Source organism: Octopus bimaculoides, chromosome 1, assembly GCF_001194135.2.
Source record: "Octopus bimaculoides isolate UCB-OBI-ISO-001 chromosome 1, ASM119413v2, whole genome shotgun sequence".
In the NCBI taxonomy this organism is placed as follows: domain Eukaryota; kingdom Metazoa; phylum Mollusca; class Cephalopoda; order Octopoda; family Octopodidae; genus Octopus; species Octopus bimaculoides.
Window position 1 is genome coordinate 125,460,764 of NC_068981.1, and position 22,564 is coordinate 125,483,327.

Consider the following 22,564-nt stretch of genomic DNA (forward strand, 5'->3'; position numbering starts at 1 on the left):
AAATGTATTACTTTCCAGTAAAATAAAGCCCCATAAGGGTATACATATGGGACTTTATTTTACTGGGAAGTAATACATTTGTATTGCAATATTTTTCATTAAAAAAACTTCTTCACTGTTCTCAGTTCTGTTAACGGCTCAGCATTCAGGCGAGTATACTTGGCATTGATGTGGCAACATTTGAAATATTGTCTAGGTAAATGCAGCTGATGAAGACTGATCAAATTTATGTTGTGAAACGTATTTGAAGAGTCAGAAACCAGTCCTGCATTATCCGATTCTCGGTTGTACATTTATCGAATGTCCTTCCTAGAGGTAAGACAAATTTTTCATGTTTTGTTGCACACACACGTTTTTGCTAGTATATACACAGTGAAGCTTTACAATAGCGTCGTAATTATATCGATTGCTATTTTCCAGTAAATATTGGTGCCTTGTTGTACCACTCATCTGAATGTATATGTATACCCTTATATATATAGTGGGTCATCCCGTAAATAATGCGTTTTTTTTTTTATTGCATGAACTAAACGTTGGAGGGGGACAGGATAAACTACCTGCATCAACTTGCTATAAAAGCAGGTAGTAAATTTACCTTGTCTTTATTCTTAGTGCAAGTTTTGAAGAGAGGTAAAATAACTGTTAAAATCAAACTGCAAAGCTATAATGGAAGTGACAAAGAAGCATATTCAGTATATTTTACTTTATGAGTTCAATAATGGCAACAATGCAACAGAAAGTGTGAGGAATATTAATGCAGTATATGAAGATCAGACAATAAGTGTAAGCCAGTGTCAACAGTGGTTCCAGAAATTCTAAGCTGGAAACTACAGCTTAGAAGATGAGCCACGTCCTGGAAGATCTGTAGAGTTCAATGAGGACATCCTGCAGACACTGGTGGAACAAAATCCCATTGTAACATATAAAACAACATATGCTAGACACTAGCAGAGAAGCTTGGATTTGTTCATTCAACCAGTCATTCAAGTCAGCGCTAGAAGAAAAACGACCATCTTTGGTTTTAAGATGAAAAGTGTTCTTCTATCAGGATAATGCTCAGCCACATACAGCAAGGATGACATTCCAAAGGCTGCAGCAGTTTCAATGGGAAAAGATGCCCCACCCACCATATTCACCAGACATTGCCTCATCTGATTATCATTTATTCCACAGTCTACAAAATCATTTGGATGAAAAAGAGAGGAGTTCTGTAGAAGAGATCAGAACAGTACTGGAGGAGTCTTTCTCATCACGGATAAGTGAATTTTGGAAGAGGAGCCTTGCAAGTCTACCAGATAGATGGACAAGCATTGTAGAAAATGAAGGAGAGTATATTTTAGATTAAAAAAGAACTTTGTTTATCTTAATTTTGAATAATAAAAGAAGTATAAGAAAAAACTGCATTATTTATGTGATGACTCAATATATATAAAATTTAGTAACAATATATACTATCCTTTATGAACTATGTCAGCCCTGTAACATGTTCATCAACCTGTCAACCTAAGAAAGGAAACAACAAACCTTATAAAACAACATTTGCTACACACTATCAGAATACATTCATAGTAAATCAAGATCATCTAGACATGTGATGTAGGGAAGGGTTCATCATTGCTCTTCACTTGAAGCCATGCAATCCCTGCAACTTTTTTTCCAATTGCACTCTTAAATATCCATAGACATTAACATTACAGCAGTAATATTTAAAAAACAAAACACATAATTATTCACCACTGCCTACTCACATACACACACTCAGATACACAAAATGACTCAACACCAATAGCTACATTCAGTCCAGCATATGGACGAAACTCTGAGAAAGGGCTGAACAGTTCCAGGCTTTGGGTACAAGAAAATACAGGAGGATCAGTTAACTATGATTCTATTCAACATATTCCTGTCTCAGATTCACAGACTTATTGCAGCGGTCCTTCAGTCTTTCTAAGCCCTGTAAAAGAACTTGGAGGGTTAGGCCTCCAACCAAGCCTTAAGTGACACCTTTAAAGCAAGGAACTTTTCAGCAACCCCTTGTAGTCCAGTCATAGGCAAACTAGCAGCCCATGGGACTTTTTGAATGGCATACCTAACAAAATATTACCTTGACTTTTTTTTTTAGTAGAGCAACCTATCTAATAATGATTTCAAATTTTGGCATAAGGCCAGCAATTTCAGGAGAGGGCAGGATAAGTTGATTACATTAACCCCAGTGTTCAACTGGTACTTATTTTATCAACCCCTAAAGGATGAAAAGTAAAGTTGACCTCAGCAGAATTTGAACCCAGAATGTAAAGTTGAATGAAATGCTGCAAAGCACTCTCTCCAACGTGCTAATTATTCTGCCAGCTTGCCACCTTAGCCCATCTAATAATGACCCAAGTTTTGTGCGGCCCACTTCTTGCAAAAGGTTGCCCATGCCTACTGTAGTCATTAGGCTAATGTCTTTTCTTCGACACCTGCATATTTCTAATATGATTTGTTAAAGCGCACTACATTAAGTATGTTGACACTAACTTAACTATTGCTTTATTATGCAGCTGGCATCGGTGAGTGAGTAATTAACCTCAGTAATTTATTTTTAATTATCTTACATGCCAACTGAGTATACACTGTCTCTGCAGTGACTTTCATTAAATTGTTCAATCAGACAAGAATAAGTTGAGTAACAATCGAAATATGGTATATCATGAATATCAATTTAGATATGACATACCAGGTCTTTATCACACACACACACACACACACAGTGTACTACTGCATGGTCCTAGAACAGACAGTCACACACTGAAGGATTGAAATACCGGAAAGTTACACCTAAATGTTTAATCAGTTCTTTCTCTCTCTCTTTCTATCTATCTATTTATCTACCCATCTTTCTATCTACCTTTGTTTCACAGATAAGTTCTAATAGAACTGATTAGAATAAATCATAGACAATGCCTAATATTAATTATAACTATCTTACTCCAATATACATCAATAATATTAATTATAACTATCTTATTCCATATGCATCAATGGCAATTTTTAGAAGAAATAACAGTGATAGTAATGGAAGAGTAAGTGAGGTGGGTGTTGGTGGGGATTGACATTTGGCTTTCAAGCATCATGCATTTCAATCTCGCACTACAATCTATATTGAACCAACTTTCACAATTTAATACAGCATGTTCTGACATGATTAATTTTTATAAATTCATTTATTTGTTCATTTATATATGTCTCATCATATTGTAAAAGAAAAGTGGAAACATATGAACATCTACCCTTCTCATACCATCTACCCATACATATTTTATCATGATTGACAGTTTCAAGAATTGAAATGGCTGACTGAACTGGGAGTTATCACTGAAAAGAGATAAACTTCCTGCTGAACAGGATACTATCAACTACATGATATACTAACAAAATAAAATTCACTTAAAAACTACATAGATTAAGAAATGTCATTGAAGTTAATTACTCAGAGTTGCCACCTGCATGGAAGACAATAGTTAAGTTAGTGTTTAAATATTTAATGTATTCAGCATCAAAAATCTAATTAAAAATACTTATTTAATGAGGAAAAAACAATGTTAACTCAACAACTAATACTAAGTTAGGCAGTAAACTAGCAATGATTTTAGAGTATAGGAAACAAAACCCTAAAGCTTTCTTCAAATTTGCTAAAGAAACAGAGCCTCAGTGTACTAACTGCAAATCTCAGACAGATAAGTGAAATACTGAATGAGCAATTCAAAAGTGCTTTCACCTACCCTATGGGACACATGCAAGTGAGAAGACCAGATGAACCCTTTGCCATTACAGTAACAAATACAGAGACAGCAATATCTGACTACATCAACGTAAAAAACAGCTTCTGGTCCTCGTAGATTTCCCACAATCCTTCTAAAAATGGGTAAACAATCCCTTACAAAACCACTGCAGTTACCCTTCAAAGTAGTAAATTTACAAGAATTCCATAATCTATCCCATTCTTATAGGTAGAATCAGAGCAAATGCTAAAAATTATAGGCTTGCCTGTCTCTGATATCACATCTCAGCAAAGTCATGAAACAAATTGTCAGAAGGAAACTAATCAAGTTCCTCAAAGAAAATGATTTATTAACTAACACCAACATAATTTTCAACAGAAAGGAGCTGCCTGACACAAATTCTGCAACAGATATGGTTAGCTCTAACAACAGTTGCTCAACCACTAAAATTTGGATGTAATGCATCTCAATTTTGCAAAAGCTTTCAACAAAGTCAGTCATAGAATATGTCAAAAGTTATATGATCTCAGCGTAGTCACAAAACTGGGGAAAATGGCTGCTTGCCTTTTTAAAATACAGAAGTCAGGCAGTAGTAGCCGATGGGACCATCTCCCAAGAAACAATAACAGTGAATGGGGTTACATAGAATACTATCCTGAGCCACTGCTGTTCATAATGGCTTTCTCAGACACACCCTCAGCTATACAGCCATCTTCTCTGGTTATGTAGATGATACAAAAGTATCATAGGTGATAACACAGGAGATGCTACGCACATGATTTAAATGTTGTATATAAGTGAACTGAAAAAATAACATGTAATTTAATGCTGAAAAATTCTCAAACCTTCCACTATCAGCACTAAAAATTAAATGTAATGCAAGCAAATCATTGGACCAGAAGGGATTGCAGTCCTTAAATTACAATCAGTACATGATCTAAGCATTAACAAGTTCATATTACTAAGATGTTAATGATAATGAACTGCTCATGATAATGGAGCAAATACACAAGCGTGCACACACACACACACACACACACAGAAAATTTAGGAAAAACAGTCTCTGAGTGTCCAAATCGCATAAGAGATGATACTCATAAAAGAGCTGGTAGCATGATAGACAACCCATCATAGAGAAATCGACAAAATAATATTAACATATATATTATGTGCATCATAATTCTTTAATAACATTTTCAGAGAAAGAATGAACGCTAAGTGCTGAAAATGCAAATTCCAGTACTTACAATTACCATTCATGTAATAGAAAATCTAAGCTTCCTCTTCTTCTCTTAAATGGATGAAATGAGATTTCTCTAAAAATAAATAAAAAAAAGAAATGTGGTTTGTAAATAATAGTTTTAATGAAAGAGACTGGCAAAATGTAAAATCTGTGAATGGTTTATTGATTCTTACAACAAAATTTTGATTTTGATTTCACAAAAACATAATACACACTCCCTATTATCACACAACACACTAATAACAGAAATCTTATATAGGGGCGTGTTTTTTTATTTTTTTATTTTATTAACCCAAGGTAGCTGTCCCCCACTTGAAACATCCCTTTTTACTTGGTTAATACATGTTTCCATGCATGTTGTTTACCTTTTTTTCATAACCAACTCTCAGAAACAAAGGCCATATTTTTGTGAATTCTCCTTATAATGTCCTTCCACCCATCACCAAGTAGTGATGACAAAATATCTTGCAGTATTTCGTTACAATTCTTTATGTTCTATGTTCAAATCCTGCCAAGACCAACTTTACTTTTTGTCGTCATAGGATTAATAAAATAAAGTAGCAATCAAATACTGGGGAGTAATTAAATCAAATAAACCTCTCCACCAAATTTCTGGCCTTGTTCTGTGGTAGTTTTATGCAAATTTCTGGCCTTGTTCTGTGGTAGTTTTATGCAAATTTCTGGCCTTGTTCTGTGGTAGTTTTATTCAAATTTCTACTGAAATATCAAGGATACTTCCATACTTTTGAAGTGTATGCAACATTATCTTTTGGAGAACAATGCATACTATGTAAAACGCAGGAAAATGCTAATAATATAGCCTGAACAGGATAAACTACCCCTATTTTGTAGAAAAAAGTGTAGGTGGACTCGAATTCACATCTCCTTGATTACGCGTCACGATGCTCTCTCAACGCTTCTAAAAGCAAACTTTGTTTGTTTGTTTATGTTTGTTGTAATTTGAATTTATCAAACTATGTAAGTTTTGTTTGGCTTTGGGATTTGTTTTGTTTCTGGTTTTATTTCAATGTTTCATCTGTTGAGCAGCATGAATGTAGTGTGAGTTACATTGGTGTTTGTGTTTCAAATATACTCTGTAATTGGAACTAAGTGTTTTAATGTCAAACAATTACAGCAACGCATATTTAGAAATAAAAGTAATAATTCCAAATAGATATAGTAATTATTAGACAGAAAAAATAATGAACTTAACAACAATATAAAACTTCTAGTGCAGTGAATCACAATGAATATCAAGACATAAATCAGTTTAAAGAAAAAGGAGACAATAGAGGAGTGTGCTACAAGAGATAGTGTTTTCTTGCCAGAGCAATACATTCAGGAACAAGCAAAGTGAGAATAATAAACCCCTACATTTTTGACACTATTGGAAGCTGTCATATACCCTTAAAAGGATAGACAGCTGCAAAAGGCCCTGGTTGATAAGTATAGAAACATGGTTTCCATCAATCACAGCAAAATATATAGTCCTATCTACATGGGAATGGAGCAAGTAAACAGGCTAGTTTTGTGTGTCACACACCTGCCTGTAAGCTCATACAATTATACATTATTATCATTGCAATATTCCCAGTGCCATACAATGGTGACAGCCAGGGATATTGGCAGTGACATTAACCCCTAACTCATTGCCACCTCTGTAGTACAGTATGGGCAGTTGTGAATACAGAGGTAACAAGAAATGATGCATTAAAAGGGGTTAGAATGACAAAGAAAAAAAAAACACATATAATCAAAGGTCATTTCAGAGCTGAGTTCCATCATAGGTAGAGAAACAAAAGCAATGACAATGGGCAGGAAACCTGATGTTACATTTGTATCAGTAAGAGCTATTTAGGAGCTTTCTGCCCTGATGAACAAGAAAAGTAGAGAAAGAGAGAGTGATGAACCAGCAGTAGAAGTAGCAAAAGAACAACAGGTCCTGAAAACTGTTGTTGCTGAAAGAAAAACATTGGTTACATCACTGGATGCAGTAAACTCACCTTGCTGTCAGGTTCAGAAGTTGACAACCAGTGGTCCCTTCTCCTGATACTGGCCACAATAAGTGACAATGAGGAGGTTATTAAAAGTGAGTTGCAAACTGTCAGAATCAGTATAAAAGGCAATGGAAAAAGATATTCACTAAGAAGATTCTGCCCCAAGTGAAGTAAAGGGAGTGTGCTAGTAATATACTCTTCCCAAGATGTGCAAAGAACTAATGCTTTTCTCAAATAACTAAAGGAAAATCTCAGCCAATACAATAAAAGGCACCTGGTACCAGTAATCCTTTCTACTAAAGGCACAAGGCCTGAAATTTGAGGGAAGGAGACTAGCTGATTACATTGACCCCAGTGTTAAACTGGTATTTAATTTATCAACCCCAAAAGGATGAAAGGCCAAGTCGACCTCCACAGAATTTGAACTCAAAACATGGCGACAGGTGAAATACTGCTAAGCATTTCATCCAGTGTGTTAACGATTCTGCCAGCTTGCTGCCATGGTCTTGCTGCTAATAATAAAAAGCTTATTGGTAAACTGGCAGAATCATTTAAGTGTCAGTAAAAAACAGTTCTTTGCAGTATTTGTTCCAACACTTTTGTTTAAATTTGCCTTTCATCTCTCTCTAAAAACAATAAAATAAAGTACCAGTAAAGTACTAGGGCTGATGATATAGACCAGTTGTTCCCGACCTTTTCACTACCAAGGACCCCTTTCAAAAACTCGTAAATTTGAAATTTTGAATTTAGTTCACAGACCCCCACCCCCAGTACTACATTTGTTGACCACCAGGGGTCTGCAGACCACAGGTTAGGAACCACTAGTATAGACCAACTTCATTTGTTGCAATCCTTACTATCATTGCAGAATCATTAAAGCACAAACAAAATACATTGCAGTTTTTCATCATGGCCTATTACATTCTGAGTTCAAATTCCAATGAGATCAACTTTTAAATTTCATACTTACAGAGTCAATAAAACAGAGTACCAATCAAGTGCTGGTGGAGTGGGGACTTGAGGGTCAATGTAGTTAACTGTTCCCTTCCCTGAAATTTTTAGCCTCATGTTAGTTTAAAGAATCATTATATTCATAGATATAGCATCAGACATAGCTTATTCTTGGAGGTGTTATTAATGTCTCAGCTGTCCACTTTTTATGAACTAAGATGGTATGTTCTTTTCATGTCTTGAAGACTTTGCAGAGATTCCTTGCTCTGCCAAGCAATACTGTTTTTTGGGTATCCTCTATTTTCATCACTATGCCTTTTTCCAACTAATTTTTTTAATGTCTTTGCTTACTGCACTTCGGGCACCAACAATTATTGGCACATTAATCAATTTTTCTACTTTTATTGACAATTCTACTGTTCCCAGAGCATACAGTGTCTATGATCATGTACAATTTTTTTCTTCTTTGTTTACCAGCATAATATTGAGTTTCCAGTGTTTGCTTCCATGATCACATGAGATCATGAAGTCCTAAAATATTTTTATTCAATCATTTTCGTACCCAACCCATTGGCTCATGTACATACCATTTTCTCTCCTCCTATTATCATTATCATTATAAGGCGGCAAGCTAGCAGAAGCTTTAGCACGCTGGACAAAATGCTTAGCAGTATTTTGCTCTTCGCTCCAATCTGAGTTCAAATTTACACCGAGGTCAACTTTGTCTTTCATTCTTTCAGGATCAATAAAATAAGTACCAGTTTAACACTGGGGTCAAAGTAATCAACTTATCCCCTCCCCCAAAATAGCTGCCCTTGTGGCAAAATTTGAAACCATCTTTATTAACTCTGTCTTCGCTAAGACAGGGATATTGTTGTCAGTCATGTTTGTTTGTTTGCAGGAAGCAGACATTAAAAAAATTAGAATACTAAAAATTAAGTAAAAAACAAGAAAAATAATCCAGAATCCTTGTCTGGTAGTGGATTAATCCCAAAATCTAATCAGTTTGTACTACTCAAGAACCACTGGATGGATTTGGATGAAACTTTCAGGGATGTTTGGCCTCATGAGTAGCACGAACTGATTAGATTTTGGGATTGATCCACTATATATATATATAAATATATATATATAAATATAACGTGAGAGAGTTAGGGGTTGGGGGTTCAACCCACTAAGGGATAGTATCAATCCAGTATACTGTTGGGAGGGTACCCAATTATTGCTACACTAGTGCTATACTAAGTGCAATCAATGGGAGCGGGTAAAAGTAGAGGTTTTACCCCAAATTTGTATAACAATTAGAAAATGGAGGATAATATGCTGAACCCAACTACTTGCAGACAATGTATCCCGTTGAATTCATTAATTTAATTCATAGCAAAAGTGACAAAAAAAGAAAGAAAAAGAAAGAAAGAACCAAAGCACAGGTGTCTATGGCAGACTATGTTATTTTGCCAACCTGGTTTACATATAGAAGTACAAAGTACATAAGGAATTAGAGGATGAACAGAAGTTTAATCTTACAGCTGTTTCGGCCTAGTTTTAGCAAATATCCGAATATTCCTTGCCGGAGTGATTATCAGATGACATTCCCAGTCATAAACACACACAAGGTTAGATTATGGTTCTCAAACACAAAAGATATCTCACAAATAATATCTACACATAATAATAGACCATTAAATACGTATTCAGGTACTGATAGCAATAACATTAATTCCGACAATACAAACCATCACCATTATAACAATAACAACACAGATAATAACCTAAATAACAATAATTATAATAAGAAAAATAATAATAATAATTACTACAACAACATTATTATTTCAGAAGTTAATAACAACAGAATAAGTATTTTAAGTGAAAATGCGAAATTCAAGAACACTGTATATCAATGCAAAGTCACCACCTCTACCAATGTATTTTTTTACATAGGTTGCTCCTCTTCACAGATATCTAGAAAAATCTCAAACCATTATTCTACATTTAGGGATAGAAATAAACGCAACAGCACGGGACTTAGTAAGTTAATTTGGGAACTTAAGGATAACAATAAGCAATTTAATCTAGACTGGTTAATTCTTTCCACATCAATACCATACGATAAAGGTAAGGAATTTTGCCCGTTATGTAATATGGAACTGTTCTCCATTTTGTTCTCGAAGAATAAACTGGTTAACACGATTATTGAAAGAGCATATAGATGTAAACATTGGCAAAGACATACATTTAGTTCATATAAGTAACTCCTCCAACTTTATATAACTGGTACAACTTATCTATTTATTTATTTACTTACATACTTCAAATTATACAAGTTAATTATACCATTATATGTTATCTGAAAACTTTCTATCTTTTGAATCCAAATTAGGACATCCAGCACTTCTATATAACATGAACTTAAACATTACTTTCAATATAACATAACATCAACATTACTTTCAACAATGATCAATACGATGGGACTCCACAACTATATTCTTTTGATTTCATTGCTCCTTCTTACTTCCTTCTCCCTTCAAAAAATATATAAATATTTTTTTTTTCCAACATTATTACATATAACATACTGCTCTACACAAAATAGAATCCTTTACTTTATTTTATTCATAAGTATATCCTTGCATCAACACCTATCGAGCGTGGATATTGAAGTAAAATTTGGTACAAACATTAACTTCGTTCAAACAAGTAATTTTTTAACTCCATTAATTCTTTAACTTTCCCCTTCTAATTTCCATTCCATTTAATAACACACTCTCTCTCTTTAGATCAACAAAGCATTGATCACCTTTATATATTGTTAAAACACTTGATCTCTTACTAGTATACACAAGCATCATTTTCCTATATAAATATTATCATTACCTTTATTACCACACGATTATCGTGTGTGTGTATATATATGTCAATACTACAAGCATAAATACATGATTATTTCCCTTTTACATTTCCATTACACAGAAAATACTTTTCTTTCAACTTTAATCTGGTTTATAAATTATTCTATCTACTTTCCACTCCAGATTCTAATTTTCTCTTTTTTTCCTCCTTTTCTTCCTTCCTCGTCCAACATACTGTCTTGTATTTCCAATGGTTTTTTCAAATAAGCTATGTAGCATTCTTCTCTACACGCAGTTGTCACATTCGGTAATAATGTCTTACGGTTGAGTTGATTTTTATGCATTTCCCTGAAGAGAAGATTACATCTTTCTCAACATCATTCATTCCTTTGGAATGAACCAATTGTAATCTTCAAAACATATGTCGGAAATAAAAGAAATCATTTAATACATGCGTATAACTCCATTTATTTAAACTTATATTTATTCAATATACCTCAAATTAACAGGGAGTTTCTACCTCATAAACAGGAGTTACAGCAAAGTTATTTTGTGGACTTTGCTACCCTGGTAACTATTAACCATTTTTTTTTGTCAGAGTTAATTATTAAGAGAAAATAAATACATATAATTAAATATATGTATATATATATATATATATATATATATATGAATATATACATATATATAGGTATAATTTAGAGGTGTTTAAAACCTCTAGGTGATGGTTAAATTCAAAGGTGCTCCTGGTGATTACTTGCATAGGTACAGTCATTGGTAAAAGGTATACAGTAGCAGGTAATTCAGTGGGTAAACTGTAGTTTAAATTATATACAAGAAGAAAATGGAGAAAAAATAACAGGAAGAAGTTGGTCGTTTGTGCTAGTAAGCCATTAATTTAATTAATTAATAAAGAAAAGTGGTAGTAATAGTGCATTTACAATCGTTTCTGTTTACCAGTCGTAGTGGTAGACGTCATCAGAATGCAGAGTCATATGTAGAGGTAAGAACAGCGAAAGACATAGGGATACATTGGTAATGAGAATAAAGACAAAGTATGGTTCGTCTTACATTATAGTTGATTTCTTAGTTGATAATTCTACTGTGAAGTGGATGTAGGATAGAAGTTATTTTGATCTGTTTTCAATGTGTTTATTCTGGGTAGACTTTTCACTGGCGGTGTAAAGGGAGCTAACTATATCCGGATTACTCAGTCTGGGGTGAGTAAGGAATTTATGTGTCTTTGGGACTTAAAGTTGTAGGAAGTTCGTAGTAATGGAGGAAGTTTGTAGTAATGGAGGAAGTCCTGTGTAGGTGCAAAATAATTTACTAGGGGGTGTGTAAACTGAAACAAGTAAAAGAGTATACACATATGTGTATGTGGATGTGTGTGTGTATATATATATATATATATATATATATATGTGTGTGTGTGTGTGTGTGTGTGTGTGTGTGTGTGTGTGTGTGTGTGTATGTATATACACACATACACATCTGTAAGCATGTGTGCTTGTGTTTATGTCAGTGAGTTCACATTTCCCTTGTGTTCACTCATTTGAAACCAATGACTTCCTGACAGTGTCATTAGCTTGCAGTCTAACATGAATGTATGCCTTGGCTTATGTGGCATGTCTTGACATGTTATGTAATCTTCGTAAACAAAACACTCACATCTATTGTACAATGTCATTGTAAAAAATAAACAATCACATCACTGAAATCTCAAACCTATAAGACAATATATGATAAATTCAAAGCAATATGAATAAACAAACATTATATTTGACAGAATAATCTGAATGCTAAAGGTTTAAAGAGAAAGTTGGCTGTTGTTTCTAGCAAGACAAACTATTGCATAGAGCAGTGCTCTGCAACCTTTTTTCACTTGCAGTACACTTATTTTCTTTTCAAATTTCGGCAGTACACCTGAACTAAAAGTATAGGGAAAATATTATATTCACATTACACTGTGGCACACCAGTGTGCTGCAGCATACTGGTATAGAGGAATCTTTATTTGGTTCCTCTATTCTTTAATGCAGTGCTTACAAAATGTCATAAATCTACACTTCACCCCTTCAACCTTAATACCCCTTAATCTATTAAAATGCTACATTATATTACAGTTTGGGTTCACTGGAATTCAATATTTTGCTCACCTTCCTACTTCCACAAACACAACAAAATAGAGCAGTTAACACTAAACAAAGTGAAACCAATAATTAATTTCATATCTTATTAGAAACTTTATAAATGCTACTACATTTCATACAATATTTCAACATAGGTGAAGGTGGATGGGAGGCACAATCATTAGTATGTCAGGAAAAATGGTTAGTGATATTATGTCTGTCTTTATGATATGTGTTCAAATTCTACCAAGATTGACTTTGCCCTTTGTCTTTTTGGGGTCAATAAAATAAGTACCAGTTGAACACTAAGAATGGTGTAATCAACTTACTCCTTCTCTAAAATTGCTGGCCTTGTTCCAAAATTTGAAACCAATATTTCAACATAGGCTAATATTCCACTTTAGAAACTACAGCTTATTGAAAAAGAAGTCTTTTATCTGTTCCATCAACCATTCTTGTAAGCAAATTTTAAAAAAGCTTTCTGGTATAGCATCAAGTTTATAATTAAAGTAACCTAAATTTTTTCCTTCCATTTTCACAATCAGAATCTCCCATCATACCCACATTTAAATCCTACAATCCTTTCTATACCAACACACCTGAGACTACTTTAGTTGTGATATAAAACTTCTCATTTTAACTATTTATATTTATGTTAAAACCTTCAATAATAATTTTGGATAAAAGACCTTTTAAGTTTTATGTTCCAAACAGGCTTAGTAATTCTTTCTACTAATGAAAGCCTGAAATTTTGGAGAAGGGGATGATCAATTACACTGACCCCAATGCTTGACTGGTACTTAATTTTATTGACCCTGAAAGGATGAAAGGCAAAGTCAACCTCAGTGGAATTTGATCACAGAATGTAACGAGTAAAGATGCTTTTCAGTTACGAATGACCATGAGATTGCATCTAGAAAGTTACCCTCTGAGGTAGAAGTCCAAGCAAGCAAGGTTGTTTATGGAAGACCAGCATGCATACCAGCCTCCCCTCTTCATGTCACCGATGTTGTCCACGGGAAAGGCAAAGGCTGATACAGCTTGGCACCAGTGACATTGCAACTCATTTCTACAGCTGAATAAACTGGAGCAATGTGAAATAAAGTGTCTTGCTCAAGAACACAGCACACAGCCCAATCCGGGAATCGAACTCACTACCACATGATTGTGATCCCAACACTCTAACCACTGAGCCATGCACACAGAATGTAAACCTGTAACAAATGCTGTTAAACAGTTTGTCCAATATGCTAACAATTGTACCAATTCACTATGAAACATATTTAGTAATGACAAAGCTATTTTCCTGAATTGCACATCTCAATTGTATTTCAAAATAACTTGAAACACATTCATAGAGTATTTTCTTAGAAATATGATTATAAAGAAGGTATAAAGGACAAGCTAAATTAATTTAAATATTCCAACATTTCTACCCCCAATCATACAGCTTTATTAGTTGCACTTTAAAACTCAAACCATGGTGTGTTTAAACCATGGGATGCAGCATGGCAGATGTGAACTATTTCAGCAAATGAACTTATTGAATCAATGGCAAATACCACTAGATGCTGAGCAATCTGTAGTTGTGGCATGCACAGATGAGATATTTTAGCTAGCAAAAGACTAATGTGACACTAAAACTAAAGCTAGACATTCATGCTCCATTGCTCAATCGAGATGTCTCATATGGAAGAGTTACATAGGTCAGAGCAAGTCACCCAGCCAAATGATGAAAATAATGATAGTATTTAAAACTGACAGATATCAAGGGCAAGTTCACCTTTTAACCAGTTTGGTTTACAATGCATACAGCAATAAATTGTTTATAAATTAAATTTACTTTGCATACTAACAGTAAAGGAAAAATATGTTACATCTATTAATTAATATAATTACTTTTATGAGGCTAATTCTATTAACTTCACTTAGAATTTAAGAAAGAAGCCTAATCATGTAAAAAACATAAAAACAATTTAACATTAATCTGAAGGACTACTCTGCTTTTTAGTAGAGTACATGTTTAGTAAACTTTTACAAAGAAAAGGTTGATAGTAACTTTGAAGTCTAAACTTACTTCTTTGCATTCATCAGATTGTTGTGTCTGCAATCTGATGAAGGCAAGCACCTGAAACTTCAAAGTCACTGTCAACCTTTTCCTTGTGTAAGTTTAATGTGTGTGTGTGTGTATGTGTAAGTGTATATAACTTCTAGATCCTGGCACTGTGCCTTCATAGTCATTAAAGATTTAATAATATCTATGTGTATATCCTTTTACTGTTATAGAATTGTATGACCTCTGATTCTCTACAAAGAATATCCCAACTCCACCCAATGAGTTCTACATTAGGATGCAACTGGAGAAGCTTATCAAATTGCTCAAGATGAAAAGCATTTTTCGATAATCCTGGAAGGATGAAATGCAAAGTTGACTTCAACAGAGCCAGAAATACTACAAGGCACCTTATGATAATAACTTATAAATAATAAATAAAAGATAAGATAATTACATTGGCAAAGTTGTTAGAACATCTTATCCAATGCCGTACTAATCCACTGCACTAAACTAGGACTTTATCAAAGCCAAGAGGATGAAAAGTAAAATTGACCTCAGTGGGAATAAATGCTACAAAGCATTTTAACTAATATTGTAATTACTCTTCCAGTTCACTGCTTTGATTCACTGCAGCGGTTATTATGTCTTAAGAAATCACAGTTTGGTTTTGCAAAATTGAAATTTACAAATGGATACATCAGATAAAACGAACCATTCACTGTAAAATGGATCATGGACTTTACTACTAGATTAACACAACCTGTAGGTGTTAATAGTTTTATTCATGTCTAACTGAGGTTATAATCTCTCTCACATAGATATCACATCAATGAAAGGATATACTCTGCTTGAATAAATAACTCATAACTGAGTATTATTCCTTAGAAAATACATCATCAAACAAGACTGGATTCATTAAAACTTTTCAGCATAATATGTTCAAGTAACTTGCAAAAGTTATTGCAGTTATTTCAGTAACATGCTCTAGACTAGGGCTGGGCTGTATGCGGCCCGCAGACTTTTATCTTGCGGCCTGCTTGATTTTTTCTTGAAATGGGTTTATTTAATCAAACATTTTAAAAATCTTAACAAAAATTAAGGATTGTAATGAAAAGTACAAAAGAAAAATACTACTGTTTTTGCAACAATAATATTTCAAATTGAATCAATGATCATTCATTCGTTATTGTAATAATAGCATGAGAAAGCAAAATGTTTCCAATTCTGTCAGCAGTGATTATTTGACTATTAGTGCATCAAGTATACAAGTAGCCCTCAAAAAACTTTCTGTGATTAAAGTGGCCCTCAATGTAATTCGAGTTGGTCAGGCCTGCTCTAGAGTCTCGTTTCTTTATAGCTACAAGAAGATGAACTTTCAGACTAAGTTCCTTCCTTCATATATGCAACCATATTGATAAAATACTCAGGTTTCCTATTGCATTAACCCTTTCGTTACTGTATTTATTTTGAGATGCTCTGTGTTTCTTTCAGTTACTGTAAATGTAACAAAGAATTCAGTAAAATAACTTAGCTAAATAATTCAGTTAGTGTTAGGAACATAAATTGTGACTAAGGTTTGGTGGGAGATTTTAATTCAGAACTTATGAAACAAGACATTTGTACTCAGAGCCAGACCCAGTTTCAACCAGGTTGATAACAAAAGGGTTAAAATAGTATTTTAATGTAATATTAGTTTTCTTATTTTTAAAATCAATGAAGCAAAATACAATAAAGCTATAGATTTAGAGTAGACCTTTGGTCATGTCTATGCTAAAAACACATATATGATGAGAAATAATATATCAGACACTTGACAACTAAAGCAATATTGTAATCACTTTCCTTGCCATTAAATCTACTGAAACAATTTTTCATTGAACACATTCCATTGAAAAACAGCAACTATTTCTGTGATCATCAAATACTTATCAGTTACTGCTTAAACTGTTAAGTTTCAATATAATTAAAAATTAGCAAACCTAACAAACTATTAGCATTTCTCTGAAATATAGTCGAGGATCGATACATCTTATGACACTAATCTTTATCACAAGATAATGCTGTATAAGTGTAAACAGAAGTTGCCTGGCAAGACAAGAGTCTTAGGAATCTGAATTAAATTCTTGTCAAGAGTACACCTTTCATCTTAACAATAAAGATATTACTTTAATTACTAAGAAAAAGAAGGATTAGCATTTCTATTTTTAGGTAGTTGTTAAAATAATTAATAGCAACAGACAGGTATGATATATCTGTAAATATTTAATTTGTATCCAACATCTGTTGGATACAACAATTTCAAATCTGTTCCAAAATACAGCCATACTATCTTCAAAAATGACTAGTCTTCCACAACAGAATTCACATTATAGTAGCTAACACAATTTGTCCTTACTACCGCAAAGGAGTGTGATATTTCTCCTCATACAGTCAATATGTATAAGCCAATCACGAAATACCATTTACAATTGATATGGGAAATATTTTTCTCAAAGTAGCTTGCAACATAAATATAATTATTTTTTTCTTTCTAATAATTGTCTTAATTATATTTTCTTAGATCTCCACAAGTTTTATCTTTTATACTAATCTCACTACAATTAACATGTTTTGATATGTCTCCTTCATGTTGGTGTAGACTGAGTGTGGTTACCATACACCATATCATTATACTGGTCTTGGTCATTTCTTATTTCATCAAAGAAGTTCCAAATTCAGAGATATGAACTTTCTTCTTCTTATATGTTCCTCAGTCTTCCCTTATGAGTTCTCTCCACTAACAGCATACAACATTTTTTCTCTCCGCACCTCCATCACCTGTCCATATCCCTACATTGACTAATACCTTTACAAATAAGCTCTTTTCTCAGCTCACTTGTACTCTGCCTTTCATGCAAGTTAACACTGTACATCCAATGAATCATACCAAACTCTGTTGATTATGTCTGAAGAACTTCCTATCTAAGTTATTCAACTACAGACGCCATCAATCTCTCATCTTTTATGTCAGAAGTTCTCTGTCAAGTTGCCAGCCATATTGCAATGTAATTCACTGCAATATGTGTTAATAGAGTTCTCTTCAACCTCCATTGAACCATCTCTGGTGAAAGTTTAGTTACATTTACCATACAATGACAATCTAATCTTCTTTAAGAACATCAAGACAGAATTGTTACAGATACTTGTATTTAGAAAAGAGCCTTGCACCACACTTTAACAAAACAGTTTGAGCCCTCAAAATCACTACAAATCTTTGATGATTTTTCATGACAACCTAACATATATAATACCCCAATCATTTCACATATTCTTTTGAACAATTCAAAATTAATTTACTCAATTTATCTATATTAAACTTCCTTAAGTTACTTGGTCTGTTTCTTAATCTAAAAATTGTTATTCATAGATTAAGAAAGAAACCTAATTATTTTATTTTATATATTTTTATATATATAATGCTCAATATATATTTAATGATTTAGTATTCCAACTGGTTAAACCAGTCTATAATAAATACAATGCTGTGGTTCAAACAACCACACCCTGCTTTGGTTATACTTTGTAGATAGATAAATATATTTAGACTACTAATGCAACATGTAATTACATGACATATAAGAGAGATAATCTTCAAAAGCTATGTAGCATAAGTATCTACAGTCAAGATCATTTATACAGTACATATGTGTGTGTGCTTGTGTGTGTTTGTATGTATTTTTTTTATGTGTGACAGAAGCAGTATTAATTTCAAATAGTAATCTATGTATCATACATAAAGCAGACACATCATTGAAAGCCTAATCAACTGTGGTATTCCTCCTGAAATAGTGCCTCTCATAGATGTATGGTGTTTGGTATATTTTCATGTTTTTAACACAATATATGTATAAGAGATACTATCTTAGAACAAATTCCAGTTACTTAGACTTTCAATGATATATCTGCTTTAAGTAGGGTACACAGATCTCTCTCTCTCTCTCTCTCTCTCTCTCTCTCTCTCTCTCTATATATATATATATATATATATATATATATATATATATATATACACAAACACACACATTATGCACAACACTGTGCATCAGAAGGACTGAAATTAATTGAAATATTAGAAAACCTAGTTGTGATAGAAATATTTAGAATATAACCACATTCTTTCTATGCCTTGATGTGCAGAAAAAATGAAGGGAGAATCTCTGGACAGACCGCTTCACAGTTTGCTAAATACACCTCAAAGAAGATATATCCAGTTTGCTTCCCTAATCAACAGCATAAAATATTCAACTGTTATATAAAGCAGTTGTAAATGAGTTTATTGCCATAATGGATAACTTAATTTGCATATTTGTGCTTTTGAAGGCTTGTCATTAATTAAACAACACATATTTTATGCACAACAAAATGTGAATCAGAATGACTGAAATATATTTAAATATTAGAAATCTTTGTTTATATGCAAGCATAGGATGGATGTAGATGTAGATTTACTGTAGAGACAAGCTGCCATTTGTGTCGCAAAACCTCACTTGTATCCAAGCTAGGTAACATTTCCCCATGGTCAGACATGTCCTTGCAAAATAATGGAAATGAATGATACAACTTGTATGACAGTGACAGTCATTTACAACCATTATGCAATGTAAAGACAAAGGGACACAAACTGATACTCACTCTCAAACACACACACACACACACATAAGATGTGCATCTTACTGTTTTTGTCTACCAAATCCACTCACAAGGATTTGATTGGCCAGAAGCTGTAGTAGAAGACACTTGGCCAAGGTGTCATGTAGCAAGATTGAACCTGAAACTATGTGGTTAGGAAGAAAACTTCTCAACCACACAACCACACACACAAACACACACACACAGAGATATAGATATATACATACACACACAGATATATATGCATATACACACACAGATAGACACACACACACACACAATTCAAAATTAATGAAAGATTTGTGATATGACAATATTTTACAATTCTTTTTCTTCAGTTTGAACTCTGATGATGTAAAAAGCATTATCAAATCATAGAGGATAGTCATGTGCTTCTATGTTTCAGCATTTCAACCTTTAAATATAAATATCTCTATATCTAATGTTATTAGTATTAAGGATTAAGCATGTGATTTGTATTCAGAACACCTGGTAGCATAATTCCTTCATAGAACATAAAATTATATATGTTGAATTTACCATGAAATTTGCCAGAAATGGTGAAACTGTTTTTCTACTGAATATGACACATTAAAATGAATTATTATGTATTTCCTTGCTCATTATCTTAGCTTCAGTTCATTAATGGCATCATAAAAATAAATTGTTTGTTCATATTTGATACTTCTCCTGTATTAAATGGAAAAGTCAATTTTTTTTCACAATATTTTCTCTAAAATCAGCAACTAACCATCTAAATTTACAACTTAAATAAAATTAAATCAATACAGAAAATTTGATAAACTGCATTTTCTCCTGAGTGACATATTTTCACCAAGCTAATTATAATTAACGTTGTTCTGTCACTAAACAATAGGTATTCGAATTTGTTTCAGACCACATACTGGGCATGTAGATTGTTTAATCAGCTCCAGGAAACCCCTAATTGCAGTTAAAGTTTGTAATTTCCATGTATCTCCTACTGCAGGAGCCAACTGCAAATGAACAGAACGAACTATTCCAATTAATCATTACAAAGCAAAAGACCACACATTTGTAGCTAATTGGCATCAAACTTAATATAGTAAAAATGCTATTTTATAAACTCCAGATGTAGTATGCAAATTCTTTATTGATAACAGGGTTGCTTTGCATACAAATGCTCTAAAAAACAATAATAAAAAATATACAAAACAGAATGAAAGAATGTAAATATGTATAAAATAAAAGAAAGAGGTTCATGTAGAAATATACCTAAAATGCATAGAAGTAATGAGATATTATTTTGTTTTCATACTATGCTGTTTTCCATTTTTACACAAAAATCAATTCTACATCACTGTCTAATTTTGTAAAATCTCAAGGTGTGTTCCAATTTTAATTACATGTTAGGAGTTGGGAATGGTATGGACTTCAAGCCACCAGCAGAATAATTAACTAATTCCAATTATTTATTGCTCAGAGGCTGTGTTTTCTTTTTATTTTTTTCATTAGATATATTTTATTATATAAAACAAAAATATTACATTTATCTTCCTGAGTTCCTCTTGGGCAACTTGATAAACTTTCTTCTCATGTTCACAATCAAGCAAGAATCAAATGTAACATTCTTCAAGTGGTTGCAACTAAAATGCAGTTCCCCAGGTTGCACCAAGAATCTCTGTCCCTTACAAGCTTTGGTGGGTCCTCATTTTCATTTTTGCTTGTCTCTGCCTATAACATCAAAGCACTTGAGTAGACTCCATCCTCTATTATAGTGTAGAAGTCTCTGAAATACATCTGATATGGCCTGATGCTCAGCACAATGCCAATACTACTGGCTAGTAAAGCCTACCCTTTGTTGAGCACTAATAATACAGAAGAGTAGAATGTATCCATAACTTTCCTCTTTAGTCTATTGTTCATGTCATGAGATATTTTGAAGTCTCATATCATCAAGTTGATATTGAAACTTTTGTCATAGTCCAGATTTCAGCTCTATAGAACATGCTTACTATGCAATAAAATGTAAAATATGATTTAAAGATTTCTAGCAGTCACAAGGGGTGTTCTTAAAGATTACTGGTAAGCTGTAGCTTCATAACATTATACGGAAAAAGGATAAATCTTCCTTGTATGCTAGTCTATCTCAGATAATACTTCCTGTTACCAACAGTAAGTGTGCTTCATATACAATGGAACAACTACAGATTTGAACCCAAGATCTGTGACCTGAAAGAAATGAGATGGTATTTTGTTATTCTTTTACTGATTTTAGTCAATGGGCTGTGATCATGCTGGGACACCATCTTCTAGGGCTTGGCAAAAGACCCTCTCCGATCACGAATGACCATGGGATTATACCTAGAAAGTTATCCTCCAAGGTACAAGTCTGGGCAAGGTTGTTTGTAGAAGACAAGCAGTTGCCCATGCATACCGGCCTCCTCTCTCCATGCCATCAATGTTATCCAAGAGAAAGGCAAAGGCCAATACAGCTTGGCACCAGTGACATCGCAACTCATTTCCAAGCTGAGTGAACTGAAGCAATGTGAAATAAAGTGTCAAACTCACAACTCCAAGATTGTAAGCTCAATGCTCTAACCACAGAGCCATGTGCCTTAGTTAGTTACTTATTTCATACGTCTCTATCTATCATGCAATTTTACTTGAATAACATTAACTGTTGAATAATAATAATAATAATAATGATAATAATAATAATCCTTTCTACAATAGGTACAAGGCCTGAAATTTGTGGGGAGAGGGTAAATCGATGACATCGACCCCAGACTGGTACTTAATTTATCGATCCCAGAAGGATGAAAGGTAAAGTCAACCTTGGCAGAATTTGAACTCAGAATGTAAAAACGGGCGAAATACTGCTAAGCATTTTGCCCAGTGTGCTAACAATTCTGCCAGCTCA

General features: G+C 33.4%; 2 protein-coding genes across 5 annotated transcripts in view; one reads left to right on the top strand and one right to left on the bottom strand.

The window, feature by feature from the left end:
• The window catches only part of LOC106873822 (glycosaminoglycan xylosylkinase), a 419,531-nt gene that overhangs the window by 314,756 nt on the left and 82,211 nt on the right, over positions 1-22,564 (bottom strand). For 2 of the 3 annotated variants that reach the window (XM_052970079.1, XM_052970088.1), the window contains exon 2: positions 5,009-5,077. The exons of the other annotated variant lie outside the window; for it this stretch is intronic. The gene's annotated coding sequence lies outside the window, so the exon portion shown is untranslated. The remainder of the gene's footprint in view (positions 1-5,008; positions 5,078-22,564) is intronic. 3 annotated transcript variants of the gene reach the window in all.
• LOC106878725 (potassium channel subfamily T member 2) overlaps positions 1-22,564 on the top strand; it is a 747,999-nt gene that overhangs the window by 206,669 nt on the left and 518,766 nt on the right. The window lies entirely within an intron of this gene.